Genomic DNA, 19,720 nt, shown 5'->3' on the forward strand with positions numbered 1-19,720 from the left:
TACCCTCTCTCTTTAATAACAGTCTCATCACATTCCGTTATATGTACATGATGCGTTAAATAAACAGTCACAATTAATAAAATAGTCAAAATATGGGTACATCAGTCATCATCGCATAACAATTTTAAAAGGGACAATTTAACAGAACACAAAAACATCTATCTACGAACACATGGATTGACTTGAGTGTCTGACGTCATAAAATTTGTATACGTCACATAAATTTGTCGTTCAATGTGCATACAAACAGTTTTAAAATTTACATAGGCAATGTAAGCATACAGAGTTAAAAAATCAAAAGTATGTAAGAACAAATTACAGAAATAGACCGAGATTTAAACTAGTCCAAAAGTTATAGGTAGAATTTATGAGAATCCAAAAATAGTTAATTCCACTACGCGATTGAATGATTTTGACGTTTGTGGTTCAACGTATATAGTATTTCATAATAGAAATATATCCTAATGACATATAATAGACCAAAATAATACTGACGGGATCATAACTTAACATTGTAGTTTTATATCACCGCTAGTCTATTGCTTATCGTTTCAAATACATTCTTATCAAATAATTTATTTTATGTATTTGAAACGATAAGCAATCGACCAGTGGTTAAAACAAACTACAATTTGTTATTATTTTACAAATTATTTTTGTTTATTCCTAATGACCTATTTCATGTACTATATAAAGACTGTATAGGGCAAATATCAAATTGATTCAAAATATGAGTTATTGTTCCACCAAAAAAATATCATTGAAATCCGTCAGCATAATATTCAAACAACTGCATGTTATGTATTTGAAACGATAAGCAATCGACCAAAGGTGATATTTATTTAACTAAACTGTTTGTTGTCAGACTACACAAATCACATATTCACAATAAAACTAGTTGTGCCGAACACTAGGCTTTTGATGCAGAAAATAAATCTGTATGAGTATAAACAGAAAAAAAACCCTGATATCTTTTGTTTAGCAAAGCTTTTGTGATTTTCTTAGTGTCCCACTTCAATTGATTGAGGAAGCCAGATATCCCTGAGTAAAACCCAACACCTTCAATAGGAAAACTGACAATCATTCTCAATTAAGTCTAGAAACGAGTGCACGAGAGGGGTTCGAACTCACAACCGGTGTGCAGGATGAATTGTAAATTACACTATGAAATTATAAATTAGCAAATTTTAATATCATTGTATTTAATGTTGTCACTATTTATGGAAGTATTCAGTTGTCATGGATTAGATCTTGTACATCCAGCTTTTTTGTTATTGTGCTATGGTAATTTTTTGCATTCTGATCTTTCATTTTTGATTATGTGCTTTGTCTTGATGCCTTTTTGTCTGTCTTTGTTGTTTTGTTTTTTTTTGGTTTTTATGTAGTTTTTAAGAACATATCACACTGTTGACTGACGTACCGTTTTTTTTAATGTTTATCTTTTTATGTCTGTTTTGGGTTTTGTCCACACATCATTGTCAATATAATATAAAATTGAATGCAACTTTAATAGAAAAGAGAGACAAGTTACAAGAAGGACAGTCAAACTCAAAGATAGAAAATAAAATACAAAGCCATGGCTAAAAATCAAAAGACAAATAATAGAACAGCAGACATAACCTAGAAAACTTAAGACTAAGCAACAGAGATGTATAGAAGGTTTGCAAAAAGTTTTAATCCACTGTTTTCTATAAAGAAAATACTTGTACCAATGAAGAAATATGACATTTATTATCTTCTTAGTTGTTGTGTTTAATCATTTTTATTTTGCCAGTTTCGTTTAGAGCTTTCCTCCAAGTTTTAAGTATTTTTGAAAGTTCACTTTTTCTAGAGTGTGAATTTGCTTATCTAATGGTATTTCAGGAAAAGAAGCTATTCGCAAAGCTAACAAAAAAAACTATGTAAACATGAAAATAAACAAACTCTGTATTATATACACATACTTTTGACTACCATTCACAAAATATATTAATTAACATGCAGAACCCTTCTCTACAGGTCGTTTGCGTATAGCCGATGGCTACGCTATGCATCAAGGACGACTCGAAGTTCATTATAAAGGTGAATGGGGAACAGTTTGTGATAATCACTTTGATGATATCGATGCAGAAGTAGCATGTAGACAGCTCGGATATTGGTATGTACTATACTGAACGACATTAAAAACGCAACACTCATTTTTGTTAACCAAATCATTTTTGATTCTCTTACAACTTTTCATGCTTATCATACTTCTTTCTCCATATAAAAAATCAAGATCTGATATACCTGAGGTTATTAAACATACCGAATTTTTGAAGTCGCACAAATTTCTTAAAGCGAAAATTTGGACCCATGAAAGATTTTTCAGGTTTTTTTTGTTGCTTTGTGACACAGTTCTTCCAATCCTTTGTCTCACTTATAACACTTAAAATATGTTGCATCTCCAAATTGCCAAGACTGAAAAATAAAAACAAAATGCATTAGCCCTTAAGAATACTGCAAACATGAAAACATAAACGTGATGCAACCATACTGTATGACTTCAGAAACTCGTCTTACTGTTCTTCCGTTCACGATACAAGTAGACCAGATTTGTTGCTGGCCATCAATAGACAAATCAACGTGTAGTGACAATGAAACGTCATTTGCCAGACATGTTTACGGTCGCAATGTCAACTGCTAATTAAATTGTCGAGTGCCATTGTGTACAGATTCATATCACAATGTTTCAATCATCTGAATTGCCAAAGAATTGATTGAAGGAAAACATTTAAAGCCACCAAGTTCAGACCGCATAATTGCAAAAACCAATTAATGGGTGGAATAAATGCAAAATCAGAAGGTGTAAAACAGAACCAAAAACAATGTCAGACAGAATTTGTTTACCTTTCTGATAAACAATTTGGCGTTCGTAAACGGCAGTTATTGCTTTTTCACGGTGACACATTCATTCAAATATAACAAAACAAATAGTCTAGTAGTGCGTTTCTCAATTTGGTCAGTATATGATTAAAGTCCATGACACAAGATATTTCAAATCAGTTATGCTATCTCTATTTGTACAAAAATCAACTAAGATCAGTTTGAAGCCCAATACTTAACGATTATAAAGTCTTATCTGACATCAGAATTTGACAACAAATGATTTTAAACAATTTATTAATTCAAGAGCCTAAAACAAAAACAGTTAATCAGCGGTACAATACGACTATTAAAGCCTTTTAAATGAATATTAGAACAAAAAAAAAGAAAAGAATTGTATCAAATTTGGTTCAGTTGCACTTTTCAGAGATGACAAAACATGGCTTTTGTTTTATTATATTACAACAATTATAAAAGTCGCTTCACTTTAAAAACATGATATTTTGGTTTAGTTCGTGTCATCACTTTATGACGTTTCATAATAATGTAATGCATTTCATTGCGTATGTTAATTCATTCATTGGAAGGACAAAGTGGTTCATTACTTGTCTGAATGAGAACTATGACCACTTTAGAGTCAATTTAGAAACGAAAATTTATCTTTTATGCATAAGTAGCTGCAAAGCCGTCTTACAAATCACAAATCAAGTCGTGCCTTCATGCATAATCAATTTACTGAACGGAAAGCAATTAAACTCTAGCCCTGTATTTTTTATTCTATTTTTTTTTATAAATTTTAGTTCAGGAATTTTGCAACCCAAATTGCTGATAAGGGATGGTCACGGTCCGATTTGGATAAATGACGTCAATTGCTTGGGTTCAGAAACAAGATTACTGAATTGCATATACAATGCAGATACATCAAACTGTCGTCACTCTGAAGATGTTGGCATACATTGTTTTCTCAACTGTTCAACAGAGGATCAGGAAGATGAAGGTATGGTTTTGGTAAAAATAAACGTTCAAAACAACTGTAGCATGATCGTTATACTGATACATTTCCCAAATATTCAATTAAGTTACTCATCGATGTGTTGTAACATGTTAGCCATCCGATTGAATCCAAAAACTCTATTTTTTCCCTTACATTTTAAGATAGTATGTTGCAGTACAAACAATTTATAGTTGATCGTGCGTTAATTAAAAACTTTAAGGTGTTTAAACAAAGATTTTATAAAAACCAGTGGTTATTATAATATTTGGTTTTTTTAATATGTTTTGTTAACCAGGGCGTTTTTCAAAATAGAAGTCATGGTAGTTATTTTAAATGTACTATACAAAAACGCCCTTTGACTTTTCGCGTAACTGTGGTTTTAATTTATACAGCATGTGCATGTTTTTTGTTGAATTAGAAAATGTAAGAGCTATATCTTTTGATATCATTAGGCTCTGTTTTATTGGTATTTTTGTTTGCAAATGTACTGAAACATTTTGGAATGGTTATAGAAATGAAGTTGGCAGTAAATGACAATGAATAAATTGAACATTTAAACAGACATATTTGAAAGGCAATGTATTTAAAAAGAAATATATTTGAAAGGAAATGTATGTTAGGCCGTTATTCAAACATTGTCCAAATTATCATAACTTCTTAAATGGTCGAATGTTTTCAGAAAAAGAATTAAATGTATACCCAGTTTCTTTTTTTTTGTCAGAGCTGTTGATGTAACGTTCGATACAAAATTGAGTTCAAGTCTGGTTTGAACAAAAGTATAGCTGATATTTGATTTGAACAAGAGTGGAACACGTGCATTATTTTCGAAAAAAAACTAAGGGGAACGGAGAAGTTAACAAACACATGTTTTTTTACTTATTAGTTAACTAATCGGAAGTGTAACGTTTGTCTGAATTCCACATGTAATTTGTGCCTTGTTATGATTTCGGTGTTGACATGTATATCAATAATGTGGTCATTTTTATAAATTTTCTATTAACGAAACTTTGAATTTTCGAAAAAATAAAAATTTTCTTATCCGAAGAATAGATTACCTTAGCCGTATTTGGCACAACTTTCTTGAATATTGGATCCTCAATGCTCTTCAACTTTGAACTTGTTTGGCATTATAAATATTTTGATATGAGCGTCATTGATGAGTCTTAAATAGACGAAACACGCCTCTTGCGTTCTAAATTAGGATCCTGGTACCTTTGATATCTATTATAGTCTTTTGTCCATGGATTGATGAGTTTTGAACAGCGGTATACTACTGTTGCCTTTATTTAGACGATAGTAGAACACCACGTATCGGAAGAGTTTAATCTTGGTCGGCTGATCACATTTTAAGGTGCTTGTGTACCATTATACTTTTTAAGATAAAAGCCAAAAGCTACAAAATGATAAAACTCATTGTGAAAAAAGTATAACTCATATACAGAGTCAACTTGAAAGTTCAGCCTTGATGATTTGTTTCACATATCATGTCTTTGTAATCAGATTTGATATTTGATCTGGTATCTATATATCTACTATGATTTCAAGATAATCAGCGAAAACACAACAATGCAAAACAAAACAAAAAAACATTGGCACAAATTGAATGAAAAGTAATGAATCTTAGAATGATAAAAGTAGCAGTAAAATTCATCAAAAATCGATAATGAGAAGTCGTCTGACGATTTAAAACGGTAAACACACGCTTTAGAAAATATTTTTTTATTCTAAAAAAAAAATGAATAAAATTTCACCAACATCTTATTTATTAGTATCGAACCAATATTGTCGATTAATCACAACTGATAGCAGGATTCCTTTTTTTAATCAGTTATCATATTTGACACGTGCAAAGCGATTCACTGATTTTCCCCATATCAAAGAAAACAGTCACGCGTAAATATTGTTCTATAAAATTTGAAATACATGCATGAAATAACAAAATGTACCATAAAACGAAACCAAATTACACATAACAGCACCGGATTTAGGCTTTAGTGGCATGTTATAAATCCTGTGTGCACTTAAGACTCCTTCGTAGCGTTTCGACGCACCTTTAAGTTATCAAATATATATTGGTCATGATTTCTAAAACTCAGAATTGTCAAGTAAATTTTAGACTCAATTCAAAATATTCAGAATATATCAAGCCATACTGAGAAAAAATAGGAATGTCGAAAGTATGTCGAGTAATTTCAAGGCAAAAATTTGTAAAGTTAAATTCATACAAATTTTATAAAAATGAGAATTTGTCAAGAATAATTAAAAATATAGTTCATACTTTTCGAGACGATTCATGAAAATTATGATAAAAATATCATCTTTTTAGATTTTATGACTTTTGTAGTGTAACTGACTCTCAGTTATGAATTGTCCTTGCAGTTCGATATTTTTGTTCTTTTACTTATTTCTCATATTAAGGATATCCTGTATATTATATTCATTTTGTTAGCCAACTAACAAATGCATACGGTTGCTCAATGTATACTCGGATATAGTTCGGTATGATCATTTAACTTTTTATGCGAAAAACAGGCAAACATTTTAATTGAATTTTCTGTATTGCAAAAAACACTTTCTCCAACACAAAATGCAAATGAACTTGCAACATTTTGAAGATACAAAACAATAATGTGCAACATTTATAATAACATAGTTGATGTTTCGATAAAAGAAAAATATCATAGTCGCAAAATCAGGAAGGTCAATTATAATTGTTAAAGACACTATAACATAAAACTGTAATTTCAAATCCACAGGTGTCACACCGCATGATAACGTCATACATCCAACTAGTGATGTTGTAGTTGTTATAATTTGTGCTGCTGTTGCTATCATTGGTGCTGTAGTTTTGCTACTGGTGTACTGGTGCCGACGGCATCACTCTGGAAGACACTATGAAGAACCTAACAATCAATCTCCAGCACGAAATGGAAGTAGACCCGTCGGAGTGTCTAACATGAATCATATGTATGAAAGTATTCGTATCATAGAAGGTGCTTCAAACTTTTCTCATTTAAATGCATATATAGATGCAACTCATTGGGAATCTTCTTCTAGTGCAGACCTCCCACATGTCTACTTCGAATTTTAACGGGACCGGAGATTCGAGCATGCCTGAATCAAGAGTGATCAGAAATGCTCATTCGGACATGTCTGAAGCAAGAGTGATCAGAAATGCTCATTCGGACATGTCTGAAGCAAGTGTGATAAGAAATGCTCATTCGGACATGTCTGAAGCAAGTGTGATAAGAAATGCTCATCTGAATATGCATCAACCAAGTCTGACATGAAATACTCATCCTGTTAAGCCTGAATCAGTTCCATAGCAAAACATCACAATATTAAAAAAGTTTTTTTTAATATTCATTTCACTTAGCTCGGTTATTGTACTTCCCGTTTTTAGGCTAAAGTGAAACATGTTTGTACTTGTTAGTTTGATATTTTGCAAATGTGCTTTGTCTATATGCCGTCTATATTTTTTTTGATACATCTAAAACGTGTCTTTGGACTTAAACATACGTTTATCGTGAAATTGTACTATGGTACATAATTAAATTATTACACTGTGCTGACTTTTCTTCTCTTATTTTGTTTTGCATTTTTAGCTATCATGTTTGTTTGATTATGTTCACACATTGTTGTCAATAAAATGGAATGTATAGCTACTAGCAAACACATAAGAGGTTTGACTATCTTTACAACAAGGTTTAATCCATCATTTTTTACATTACAAAACGCCTATGAGCATTTGATTTTGAACCTTTCCTTTTGTATCTTTCCCGGAGTTCAGTATTTTTGTGTTTTTTTACTTTTTTTTCTTAACACTTATACTATCAAAACAGTTGGAAAGCGTTTCGAATACAGTCGAATATGGCGTTGTTCATAAGCAGTTGGCAAGTGGAAACAACAAAGAAAAGAGACGACCATGTTATTAATGGAATTTGACGAACTTTTTTTTTATTACATTAGTGTTAATGGTTGATATTTATTTTAATGTTCCTTAATCATTAATACATTCTTTATCTGTAGTGTAAAATTGACCTTTCTTCATAAACGTGTCGTCACATATTTCAAATGTCTTGAATAACTAGTTAAACATAACATATTTTATACGTTTCCAGCTCGTATACTAACATATTTGCTGCATTCGGTGAATATTACTTCCACACATATATTATGTATTTACATCATGACAAACATATTTTGGCGTTTAATTAAATTGTATGTTTTATTTCACGCTTCTTTTTATAATTAATATATTTTGAAAATGATAAATTTCATATTAAAGTGAAAGATTGTAAACTACATTTATTCTATCATCATCCATGTTTGCTTTGACCTGATGCAATTTTTGTTTTGCTTTGATCCACAATGATAGAAGACAAAAGTATAATGTTTTGTATTGTGTAAAACAATGATAAGCATTCATTGAATAAAAATGAGATATCTAGTGAATGTCACTTTTACAGTTGTAATTGTTATAAAATAGCAATATTAGAACAATTTGTTTTACTTATGCAGCTACTAAAAAATCAGGTCAGACCTCAACATGGATGAAATTAGCGACACAACTGATACAATTAAAAAAAGACATATGGTGTTATCATTGAAGATGATAATGCATAATATATCATAGATATAGATATAATATGATACAATATATGTGAAACCATAACTTGGAAATCAAAAGACATGTGTTTACAAAACGATGTATAATAATGACATTAACAGAACGACATAAACAATGATGAAGGAGAAATGATACACACATTTTTTTAAAATTTTTTTTTTTACATGTATGATGTCACTCGTCATTATTGAATATTAACCAGGTAACAAAAATCTACCATCTTCATCTTCTCGTCCTTTTGGAGTGCAAACGACGTAGTTGTAAACAACCTTATCTCACCACATGGTCTTCAACAAGGAACATTCTAATAAAAATATGGTCTTCCAGAGACCTTCATCAACCATTTCAAATTAAAAAATAACTCTGATCATCGATGTTGAACATTAATAACATGTGTATGAAGACATATATTTCAAATTGATCACAGTGCTCTATTCCAGTATGACTTTTTTATAAGAAAAATGTTACAATCTACATACAATTTTTTTTATGATATTCATAAAATTTCAATACTGTCTAGTACCAGTTACTTCTTAGGAAGAAAGATAAGAAGTCAGCAATATCCTTTAAAAATTTTTTTCAGCTATACAGATGATTTTCTTTCTCTTAATATTTACAACATTTTGTTGCATTGTCGAACGAATCAATTCAATCGAACTAGAGATAAAGGGCAATATTAATACTACAGATACGGTTAAGTCTGCCTCATATCTTGATCAACATCTATAAATTGGCAATGAAGTTGAAAACAGAACATTACTCAAAAGAAGATGGTTTAAGCTTCATCAATTGTAAACTTTCCATTTCTATGTTGCAACACTTTAGCAGCGCCTGCATACAGATTAATGTTTTTCCAAATTGATGTGATATTTCCGGGCTTGTATTTCCTATCATAATTTCTTCGATAGAGAATTGCTGCTCACAAGACGCTATTAAACCAAATGTTTCAAATGGAGAAGATGAAATCATCCCTTCGTGATTTTTTCGGACGCCATCACCAGTTGGTTGACCATTATGAAATAACCGTTTCACAGATGATTTAGGACATGTGCCTAATGTCGTAATACAATACCCTTTCTTTGCCACGAGTATTCATGAATTAGTCTATTTATCGGATGCTTTATAACATAACCAACATGACAGGCTCACTTCAGGAGCACCTGAGTCCACCCCAAGGTTTTGGTTCGTGTTGCTCAGTCTTTTGTTTTCTGTGTTGTGTCGTTCTTACCACTACGTGTCCGTTTACCTTTATATTTTTAGCCATAATGTTGTCAGTCTATTTGCAATGTATGAGTTTGACTGTCCTTGTGATAACTTTCGTCCCTCTTTCAAGTTGTTCGTTTGCGTCAAGTAAAACACTAAAGTAGTGAATAGAAGAGAACATTATTAAGATAATATTTTGACAGACATCAACAGCTTTTTTCTTTTAATTTGATCAACTTGAATCCTATGTATGAAGTTATTTTTAACTTTAACATGATACATTCAGTATGATTTTTTTTAGTTCTAAATGAAAGCCATGGTCAATGCGTGTCTATCAGTTGTGTAGAACCAACGTCCAGCAAACGTTCTTACTATTTTCAACTTTTACTTTTTTTTTGTTATGATCCAAATCACACGTATGAAACATGTTAAAACATATTTAAGACATCGAATTTTCCTAAACTATATAGAAATACTAATAACTTCTTCTACAAACGATGTTTACGACCTTAATTATCCATAACCATATTACATTGACAGTTCTATATTATATCACCGAATTCAGAATTTTTCTGAAATTGATTGAAGGCGTCTGGTTCAATGTTTTATATTCTGCTTATATTTATGTTGAAGTTTTTTAAATGACTTGTGATTGATTTACATCATTCCCTTCGTCTACCTCATTGATTTGAAAGGTGGTTTTTGTGTCATTGCAATCCATAACGTGTTTATTTATTTTTTTATTGGCTTAAGAAAAAGTAGTGTATTTGATTTATATAATAGTCAACATAAAATACGATACACTTGTTTTAAATATAATATATCATTAAGTATAATAGATAAAAAGAACTATATTTTTCACTGGAAAAAAATTCTAATTTAGAAAGCAAATGGGAATACTTTACAAAATTTGAACAACTTAAGAAATTTAGAAGGGACTATGTACTTGTGAGTATCATGTACGGTGTATGTTTTAGTCTTAATTATGCAGAAAAAGGGGCAACGAGTAGGTATAGCAAAACAGTAAATCTGGTGAAATGTATATCCGGGTTCTTAGTTTGAATTTAGTATAGACATATATACATGTATATATATTCACAAGAGATTATACGCTGATGCAGTGTTCTTGTTTGTTCAAAGTCGTGCATTTCGTTATTGACCAATTATTGTACAAACTATAGTCTACGTTGTTAATGAAACTCCATTTAGCGGGATCGAGACAAGATATTTTGTCAGATGAAATTGCTGAGATGTCTTATATGCAACGTGTGGATTAGACAACCAATTGATTTTGATTTTGATGTAAGCTATTTGAGCACAATACGTAAAAAGAGACTTGAAAGGAGATCATGCGTTAACCGACAGGAATTCTAACTCGAAATCTGATTCAGCAAAAATAGACAATCATTTCAACAACGATTAGAACCCTGTCTTTTTCTGAAGAACAGATGAAGTTCAGTCTACAGTTACGTACTTTCAATTACACTTTATCTATTTGAAAATATGCTTGTTTTTACGTAAAACATATATCAATGTCGTCAGTATATTTCCTTCTCGAGTGACCAAAGCGTTTCGAGCGATCGATCAATTAAAAATACACGATGTTGTTTTTACACTGTAGAGTGACGACATAACGTGGTAGCGTAGACGTTGTGACGAAGTTACTTTAGAGACAAGCAACAACGCTAAGGTTTTCCTTCTCAATAAAGTCGACTTTGATTCGCTCGAAAACTGCCTGTTGTTTATCATAGGTCTCCTATGTGTCCTTTGTATCTTTTGTATTTTTTTGTATCAGGCTCTAAATTTTAGAAGCTGTTTAATGGATTAACATGGTGGAATAACACATCAATGAATATACTAATGTTGGCCATATACCTATATTGATTTGAACTTCAACATAGCTATTAACTTATATTACAATTGTTAATATACAACCTCGTAAATCATTTATATATACTCTTTGTACGCCTTGATGTTAATGTAGAATTTGCTTTCATATCCTTCAATACATGTTATAAATGTACCTCGGATTTTGTCATTGCAATGTTAAATATTCATAACGAAATCATTGGGACGTGGTATGTTATCACGATAATGTACAAACGACGCATACATTAAAATATCAAAGCACAGGATAGGAGTTCTGCTTACTAACGCAGTCATACATAAAATACTTAATAACAATATTGAAAGCCGAGGACAATTAAGCACATTCGGAGAAAGGATGTAATGGGCTAACATATCACTGTTGCGTAGTCGATGTGATCATATAATATAATTAATTCATGAGAAAGTAAGGTTTCAACTTCCTCAGGCACAGTTGACTTTAATTGAATTGGGCTATTTATTATAGGTTTTTGTGTCATATAGCTCTTAAAGGTTTCGGTTCTTATACATTCTCGGATTTCAAATGTTTGATTTTGAGCATTCCTGATGAAGAAAAATCCAGAAAAGCGCTTGGGACGCATACAATTGTTTGACGTGGTTTTGTTTTTAATTCAATCACTATGTCGATAACTCTGCTAGTTGATTATCAGTCCCTGAGCGTATCATCATCTCAGTAGTCAGAGCTTCGGTACTGACATGATTTTACAAACCTTTTTAAAATGTCCGTTTATTAATTTTGAAATTATTAAGAAACTAAGGTTACAACTTTCACAGGCAAAATTTTCTTTTTGAGTCAGGTCGTTTTGTGTTTTTTTTAGACTGTTAAGTTTGAATTTCCAACTGTTACCTTTTGCCTCTTGAACATATAATAAACAATAATGTGTTCCAAGTACACGGATATCCTATCCGCACTATCCGTTTCTATATTCAGTGGACTGTAAAAATGGGGAAAATCTCAAATAAGGCATTAAACTAGAAAGATCCCATCATTGGGAACATGTGTGCTAAGTTTCACATTGAATAGACTTCAACGTCGACCAAAAACTTTAACCTGAAGCGGGACAGACGGACGGACGGACGAACGAATGAACGGACGGACGGGAGCACAGATCAGAAAACATAATGCCAATACAATGAACAAACGTTAACGCTAACCAATGAACTATGCAACGCAGGCAAATGAAGTAAATATCAGATGCAATCTACAGACGGACAGGTACACTAATTAACATAAATCTACAATCGGTTTTTTTTTTCAACATATATTTGACTGTTTGCTCAAAGTATCGAAACGAACTTTATTCTAACAAAAAAATAATTGACCAATAACCATTATAATAACGTCTTAAACGTCATATGCCAAATTCGCCGGTTTGACATGGCCACGTTACTACTATTAATTTAAAAGATTTAGTTCACCTGTTACTTAAAGCATCAACAATATACCAAATGAAGAATATTTCATATTGACCAATAAACCATGAACCATGAGGAGCAAATGAAAGCTGCCAGACGGACATGTGTTCTTACAAACGGCCCTTTGACAAATTGAGCTTTAGCCTTTCTTTATTTGCATTCGATATGCACTGCTGTATAAAAATGATAAGTATAACTAGCTACAAAATCAGGTGTTTTTTGTTTACTAATTTTCAATTTGACAGTTGTTTTGCATTCGTTTGAGGTTTTTGTGCTTTGGATTTTCCCATATGATAACATACTTTCTGTTTTGAATTCGATTTTCATTTCATTTGTTTGTTGTTTTTACTTTTGCATGATGGGATCATAGCTTGACAACAATATTGTTTATCGACTTTAGGCTTTGGGTCAACATGCTTTTTACCCTTAGTGGTCATAAGGCATAATGATTTATTCAAACAATTGCTGTCTAACATAAGATTTTATTAATTTGATATTTAAGCAAGAAACAATTGTAACATCAAAATAACAGTTTAAATTTATGTAGAACAATTTTAACTCATATTAAAAATTAAAATTGGTTGGTGTTCGTATTAGTCTTAAGTTATTCTTTAATATGTCTTGTGTACTAATTTATGCAGCTTTGTCTTTTTTGTTTAGCCGTTCCGTTGTCAGTTTATTTTCGATGAGCTTGAATGTGCCTCAGGTATCTTTTGTCCATCTTTTATGATATGATCGCAAATGAGACAATTCTCCATATGAAACAGATTAACAAAGACATGGCCGTTTAAAGGTCACCATATGGCCTTCAACAATAAGCAAATCCCGTATCGCATTGTCAGCTGTAAAACGCCCCGAAAAGCTGATGTAAAACAGACCAAACAAGAAAAGTAACAAGCTTCATGTTCTTGTGTTGTACAACATAATGAACGAAAAACGAATTTTACACAGCAACAAACACAAATCACTGAATTACAGGTACATGTGTACTATTGATTTTCTGTTTGTCTTTTTCATTTTTAGCCATGACGTTGTCAGTTTGTTTTGGATTTATGAGTTTGACTGTCCCTTTGGTATCTTTCGTTCCTCTTTTCCTATTGTTTGACAACTACATACATATTGTGACGAGGTTAATCTTGATTTAAAAAGCAAGCCCTTCTCCTTGATTGGGACACCGATGTAACTGTACAATTTAAAAATCAGTTAAGAAGCGTAACTCATTAGATGAATACAAATGAAATACATATAATAAAACACAAAACAACAGATTGTTCAAAGTCAATAATACCTTCAAAAATATGCTATGCACCTACGACAATGATATCAATCAGTACATATTCAACATCAAACGGATTAAGTGTTAAGATGTCACAAACAGTCAAAGAAAAACATGACAGTGTGCAATACCAATAATCAGATTGTAGAGCCATGCATGTGCATACGAATATAACATTAATATTTATTTTAATTTTAATTAACTAAAAACGAAATTGATAGTAATACCAATAAAAACATAATTCAAAGATATAATTGTTACTCCGAAGAACAAGTTTATTTCCGGGGTCGGTTCAAAACATCTCCTCAAACATAAGGATGTACTATCCGTTTGAAATATGTTTGTACATGTACAAATTAACTTACAAATGAATCTGTATATTTCTGGACGAATAAGATAACGTTGTAAAGTATTTGTAATTTGTGATAACGAGATTACTGACTTTATAATGTTCAATTAATAGATTACGTTTACTGAAATATCAAACTCAACAACAATCACTGGGCATAGTGAATGAGTGGTTATATATAATCACCTGGAATTATTTAAAAATATAGTGTACCTGTCTACATTGGCTACAAGTATAGGGGGAGGGTTGAGATCTCATCAACATGTTTAACCCCGCCGCACTTATGCGCCTGTCTTAAGTTAGGAGTCTCTGGCCTCTGTCAGTATTATTTTTAATTTTAGTTTCTTATTTACAATTTCAAGTTTAATATGGCGTTCATTATCACTGAACTAGTATATATATTTAGAGGCCAGCTAAATGACGCTACTGGGTGCGGGAATGTCTCGCTACATTAAAGACTTGTTGGTGACCTACTGCTGTTGTTTTTATTTTATTTGTTTGTTTTTTTTAAATTATAAAACTAATCTTTGGAACAAAATTTAACAACAATATTCAAAAACAGTATTTCTACTGGAAAACAAGTATCACTGTTTATTGATATTCGATCACTAAGGGAAAGATTAATTTACATAAAATTAAACCATGAAACCAATCTAAACATTCGTGCTAGGAACATATATAAAATATTTTTCTACAACACACTTGCCAAATGACACTGATAATGTAGAAGTATCAAGTCTTGTGTACACAATTACGTCTATAAATTAGATCCATATTATTTCAAAAGATATATATATATATGTATATGCTTAAGATCTACAATCTCCAGTAGGGGAAATTGATAATGTGGATGGTCTCTTTTTAATTTCATCAGTTTACGACTTTAACAAATTAAAAAAATCGGATATTCAAATTGCTCCATCAAATTTACAATGAAATATATCAAAAGAACTAATTAAGACACAAACACACAATGCTATATTCATTCTGTCAATTCATCAGCATGTTGGATAAGTAAAGACATTAACCTCTGCCAAGGCTAGATGGTTTGTTCCATCAGTAATGGTAAGTTTGATAAACCTGCCGTCTGTATGTACCGTTTGCTCTGAAATACCAGATGCTCCCCCATTTTTCCTGGTCCTTTGTAATGTGTAAATAATGAGATATCAGCAAGGCACGTTCCAACAGCTATGTCAAGATCATGAAGCCTGAAGCCTATGTACAAATATAAGTGAGAAGTTTGTTTACTTATAAAACCAGATACAAATCAACAATTTCTACATAAGGAAATACGTATATTATTAAGTCAGGATTACTATGTGTTTGACCTTTGATTTAGCCATAATTTAAGGACTTCCTATTTGAATTTACCTTTGAGTTTTTTTTTTCTCAATTATATATATTATACACAAATCAACATTTAATTGTATAAATACTTAGGCCGTGTTCACACTAAACGCTGCGTACAGTAAACATGTTTACATTTGGTTTAATGTAATCTTCACTTGTTTCACGTTAAATTTGTTCACATCTATACACCTTGTTTAGATACCTGAACATAAGTTTTGGTTACACTTGTAAACTATATGTCATTTAAATGTTCACTTCGTAGAACAGAATTAAAATTTTCGAACAACTTTTCTAGCGTTAGGGAACGACCATTTGACTTTAAAAAAGGGGGGTGATTTTACCTCAATTTGATTAAAAAAGAATCGGGTCATACAGATGATTTGAATGAACAAATATTCTGAATCTAAAGTTTCCCCATACATTATAGTGTCAAATATTGAATTGGTACTATAGAAATATAAATAAATATAAACTTTTGCGCGAGAAAAAAAAATTCTGACTCAGAAGGATCACTACATTTCTATCTTTTCTGTTTATTTCAAATGGTATTTTTTCTCCAAGGAGTATTTGGCAAAAGGAGGGGGTAATGTTTTTTTTTTCGTTTTTTTTAATTTCTAACTGTATTTTAACGGATCTGAGATACTACACAAACAAACAATTAACTTCACCCTGATGAGTGAATCGTTGTTTGAGTAAAGACCAGTGGCAAATATTTCTGTCAGTGTGTACGTCAAGTCGAATCGGGAAGACCTTTTCAAATATGTGTTCGGCAATGATGATGGATGAGTCTTGTCTGTCTTGATAAGGGGTTAATAAGGCTACGTAAAGTGTTTTTTTAACAATAAATATATCAAGTTTAGACAAATATTTCTGTACAGAACTTGATGAATGGGTGTTATAAGTATCAATTTTATATAAAATTGCTTCTTTTTTAAATATACATGGAATATTAAACTTCTGAATGCCTAGTTTTGTGTACACTTAACCTACACAAGGCCTACATCGACTATCGCCTGCATGTAGACAAAACATGATTTACACTACATGTAAACATTGCGTTTTATCAATGAGAACGTAATTATGTTAAGTTTATGTGTGAGTTACACTAACACAACACCGAGTTTAGGTCAATGTGAACACGGCCTTAAATGATGTACCAAATAACAATAAGGCTGTAATAATACATCTTGCAAGATCATTTTAAATAGAAGTTCATTGTCACCAGAAGGTACAGGGCTCTTGACAGTTCTAAACAGGCACTACATCAGTTAAGGTTTATAATCAAAATGAAAATGAAAAGGCACTAAGCTCTACGGTAAACGTTTACATGACTCTTGGTCTTATGTTTAACACCATGAATGCCTTAAAGTAGTATTTTTTTTTCTGTATGATGTTTTTTCGTTGTTTTTTTATATTAGGTATCAATATTGTGTTTGTTGTGATGTAATGTGGTTATTTTTATATATTATTATTTCTAGATCATGGAAATAAATTAAAAGCATGCACAAAGTTTAAATCTAATTTTAGTTTTAAAAAATATTTATCTTAGGAGGACTACAGAAAAATAAAAAAAAATAACCAAATTTCGAATAAGTACTCATGATCTAGAAATTGAAAAAGGTCGACATTCTGGAATTAAATCAAATCACAGATTATGTAAATAATGTTCATTGGAAGTTGAAGATAAACTTCATTTCCCCTAACATGTCCTCAGCTAGATATTATGAGAACTTCTCATTTAAACCAAATAAGCTTAACATTTAAAAACATTGTTCAGCTAAAATATGATGAAAAATTTATATGGTTAATGTCATTATAAATATGATCGATTATATATGTTCTGTCTCCGTTGTTAAACGTGCTGACCGTACTGTGAATTACCTGAGCTTTTGGAGTTGTCTCCCATTTACTTACTTTCTTCTTCTTTCAGTACAGAGTCGGACTCTTCTTGAGTGTATAAATGACTCTTGTTCGTGAAATCATGAGGCCTTCCCTCCTCACTTAATAAAAACTATTTACAGGAAAAATTATTTACAAATAAAATTATGTACATCTGGGGTCAAAGGAGATCTAGGTGTGTGAAGCTCCTGTCAAGGCCTCTGGCAGGATGGTAAGGCTGGCCTTGAACTCTTCTAGTTTAGCTGCTGTTTTGTTGGCTCAGGGTTCATGCTGCTGAGCATTCTGTTGAGGGCAGAGGTAATCTATCTTGTGCTTTCTATGCACATGCACTTTAAAAGTGTTCCATCTTCGAGTTGTGAATTCACATGCATCAATTGCACATGACACAATAAAATTGGGATCATTTTTGTGTTTTCTAACAAAGTGCTTACTAAATTCCTCGAAATGACTTGAAGCGTAACAACACAAGTTACAGACAAAATATTTTCTGCTTCCATCTAGTTTAATATTGTTCTTTCAAGGTGGAAGTTATTCACTCAAATATCATTAAAATGTTTGAACTCCTTATTTGCTAAATATATGCATTAAACATACTTATAAATCAAGCTTTGTTGGGAAGTCTCTCCAGTGCTGTTTCTGATTTTCAAAAATGGCGCCGCAAAATACAAACTTCCGGTACAGTTTATGACGTAAATTGACGCTGTTTGGAACCATTCGGCAATCCTCGGTAGAATATCCTCGGTAGAATCCGCTACTCTCCTTCGGCCGAGTCGTGACGAATGTGTTTGGAACATGTTGTGTTCAGGAAAGAGGGGGTCATTTAGCACGCATGATGTTCGAGACCAGAACGCTTTATAAAAAGCAATGGTTTCATGAATAATAACTTGTTCTATTTGTATAAAAAAAGTCAACCTAAAGTAGTTATGTAATTAAGGAAAAGATGTGCATCACATTTTTATGTTTTGTAAGAATTCCAACACCTCTTGGGGATAAGTTTCAAGGTTAATTTGCTAAAATTAAATAAAGAATGTTGACGACACTAAATATACATGTATTGTCGATTCATGGAGAAAGAAAGATCTAATTAAATCCTTGAGTGATATTTAGATTGTGAAATAGAGTTTTAATTCTGGTTCTAATTTTGGAACACTCGAGTGTTCACCGTCAGAACATTTTTCTCTAACATGTGCGTTAAAAGACTGAACACAACGTGTTATATACCTTAATACTGGCGTTCAATTTTGAACACTGGTGTTATAAACCGAACATAGATGTTCAAAATTGGAACGCGTCCGGACACGTCTGGCGTCCGCAATATTTGCAGTGTATCAAGAGTAACTTATACTTTAAGTTATAAAAATACTAATTAAGATATAAAATGTTTGGGGTTATTTCTTCTATACTACAATGAAAAAAGTCGATAAAACTTATTTTAAAAATATTCAGGTAAGCAATGATAGTATATTTCTAATTTCATTAAACTTATTTATAATTTACTCATTATGACAGTGCCATTTGTGATTTTACATTGGAATCCCCGGACAACGCAAACCATACAAGGTTGTGAGAAGATACTCATATACTCAAAGACAGAAATAGTTATTCCCCCTTTAACGGTTCAATTTTTACTTGCAACGAGTGTGGACACAGATCAGTGTGGATAGCATGTTTGGAAGTTTGAAAGTGTTTTTCTCACAGACAAAGTGTTCTTTTTTTTCAAACGATTCTAATATGTTGAACTGTGTTCCACGGTGACAGCCATCCTGAATATAAGATCTGTACCAAACACTAAAAATATAAGTGTTGTTTATTCCATATTTACTTTTGATATCCAAGACTGTCTTGGGGGAACATTGTTGTATGAATTACTGT

General features: G+C 31.7%; 1 protein-coding gene across 1 annotated transcript in view; it reads left to right on the plus strand.

The window, feature by feature from the left end:
- The window catches only part of LOC139498465 (scavenger receptor cysteine-rich domain-containing protein DMBT1-like), a 56,712-nt gene that overhangs the window by 16,348 nt on the left and 20,644 nt on the right, over window positions 1–19,720 (plus strand). The gene's annotated exons all lie outside the window — the stretch shown is intronic.

Source organism: Mytilus edulis, chromosome 12 (assembly GCF_963676685.1).
Source record: "Mytilus edulis chromosome 12, xbMytEdul2.2, whole genome shotgun sequence".
Taxonomy (NCBI): Eukaryota; Metazoa; Mollusca; class Bivalvia; order Mytilida; family Mytilidae; genus Mytilus; species Mytilus edulis.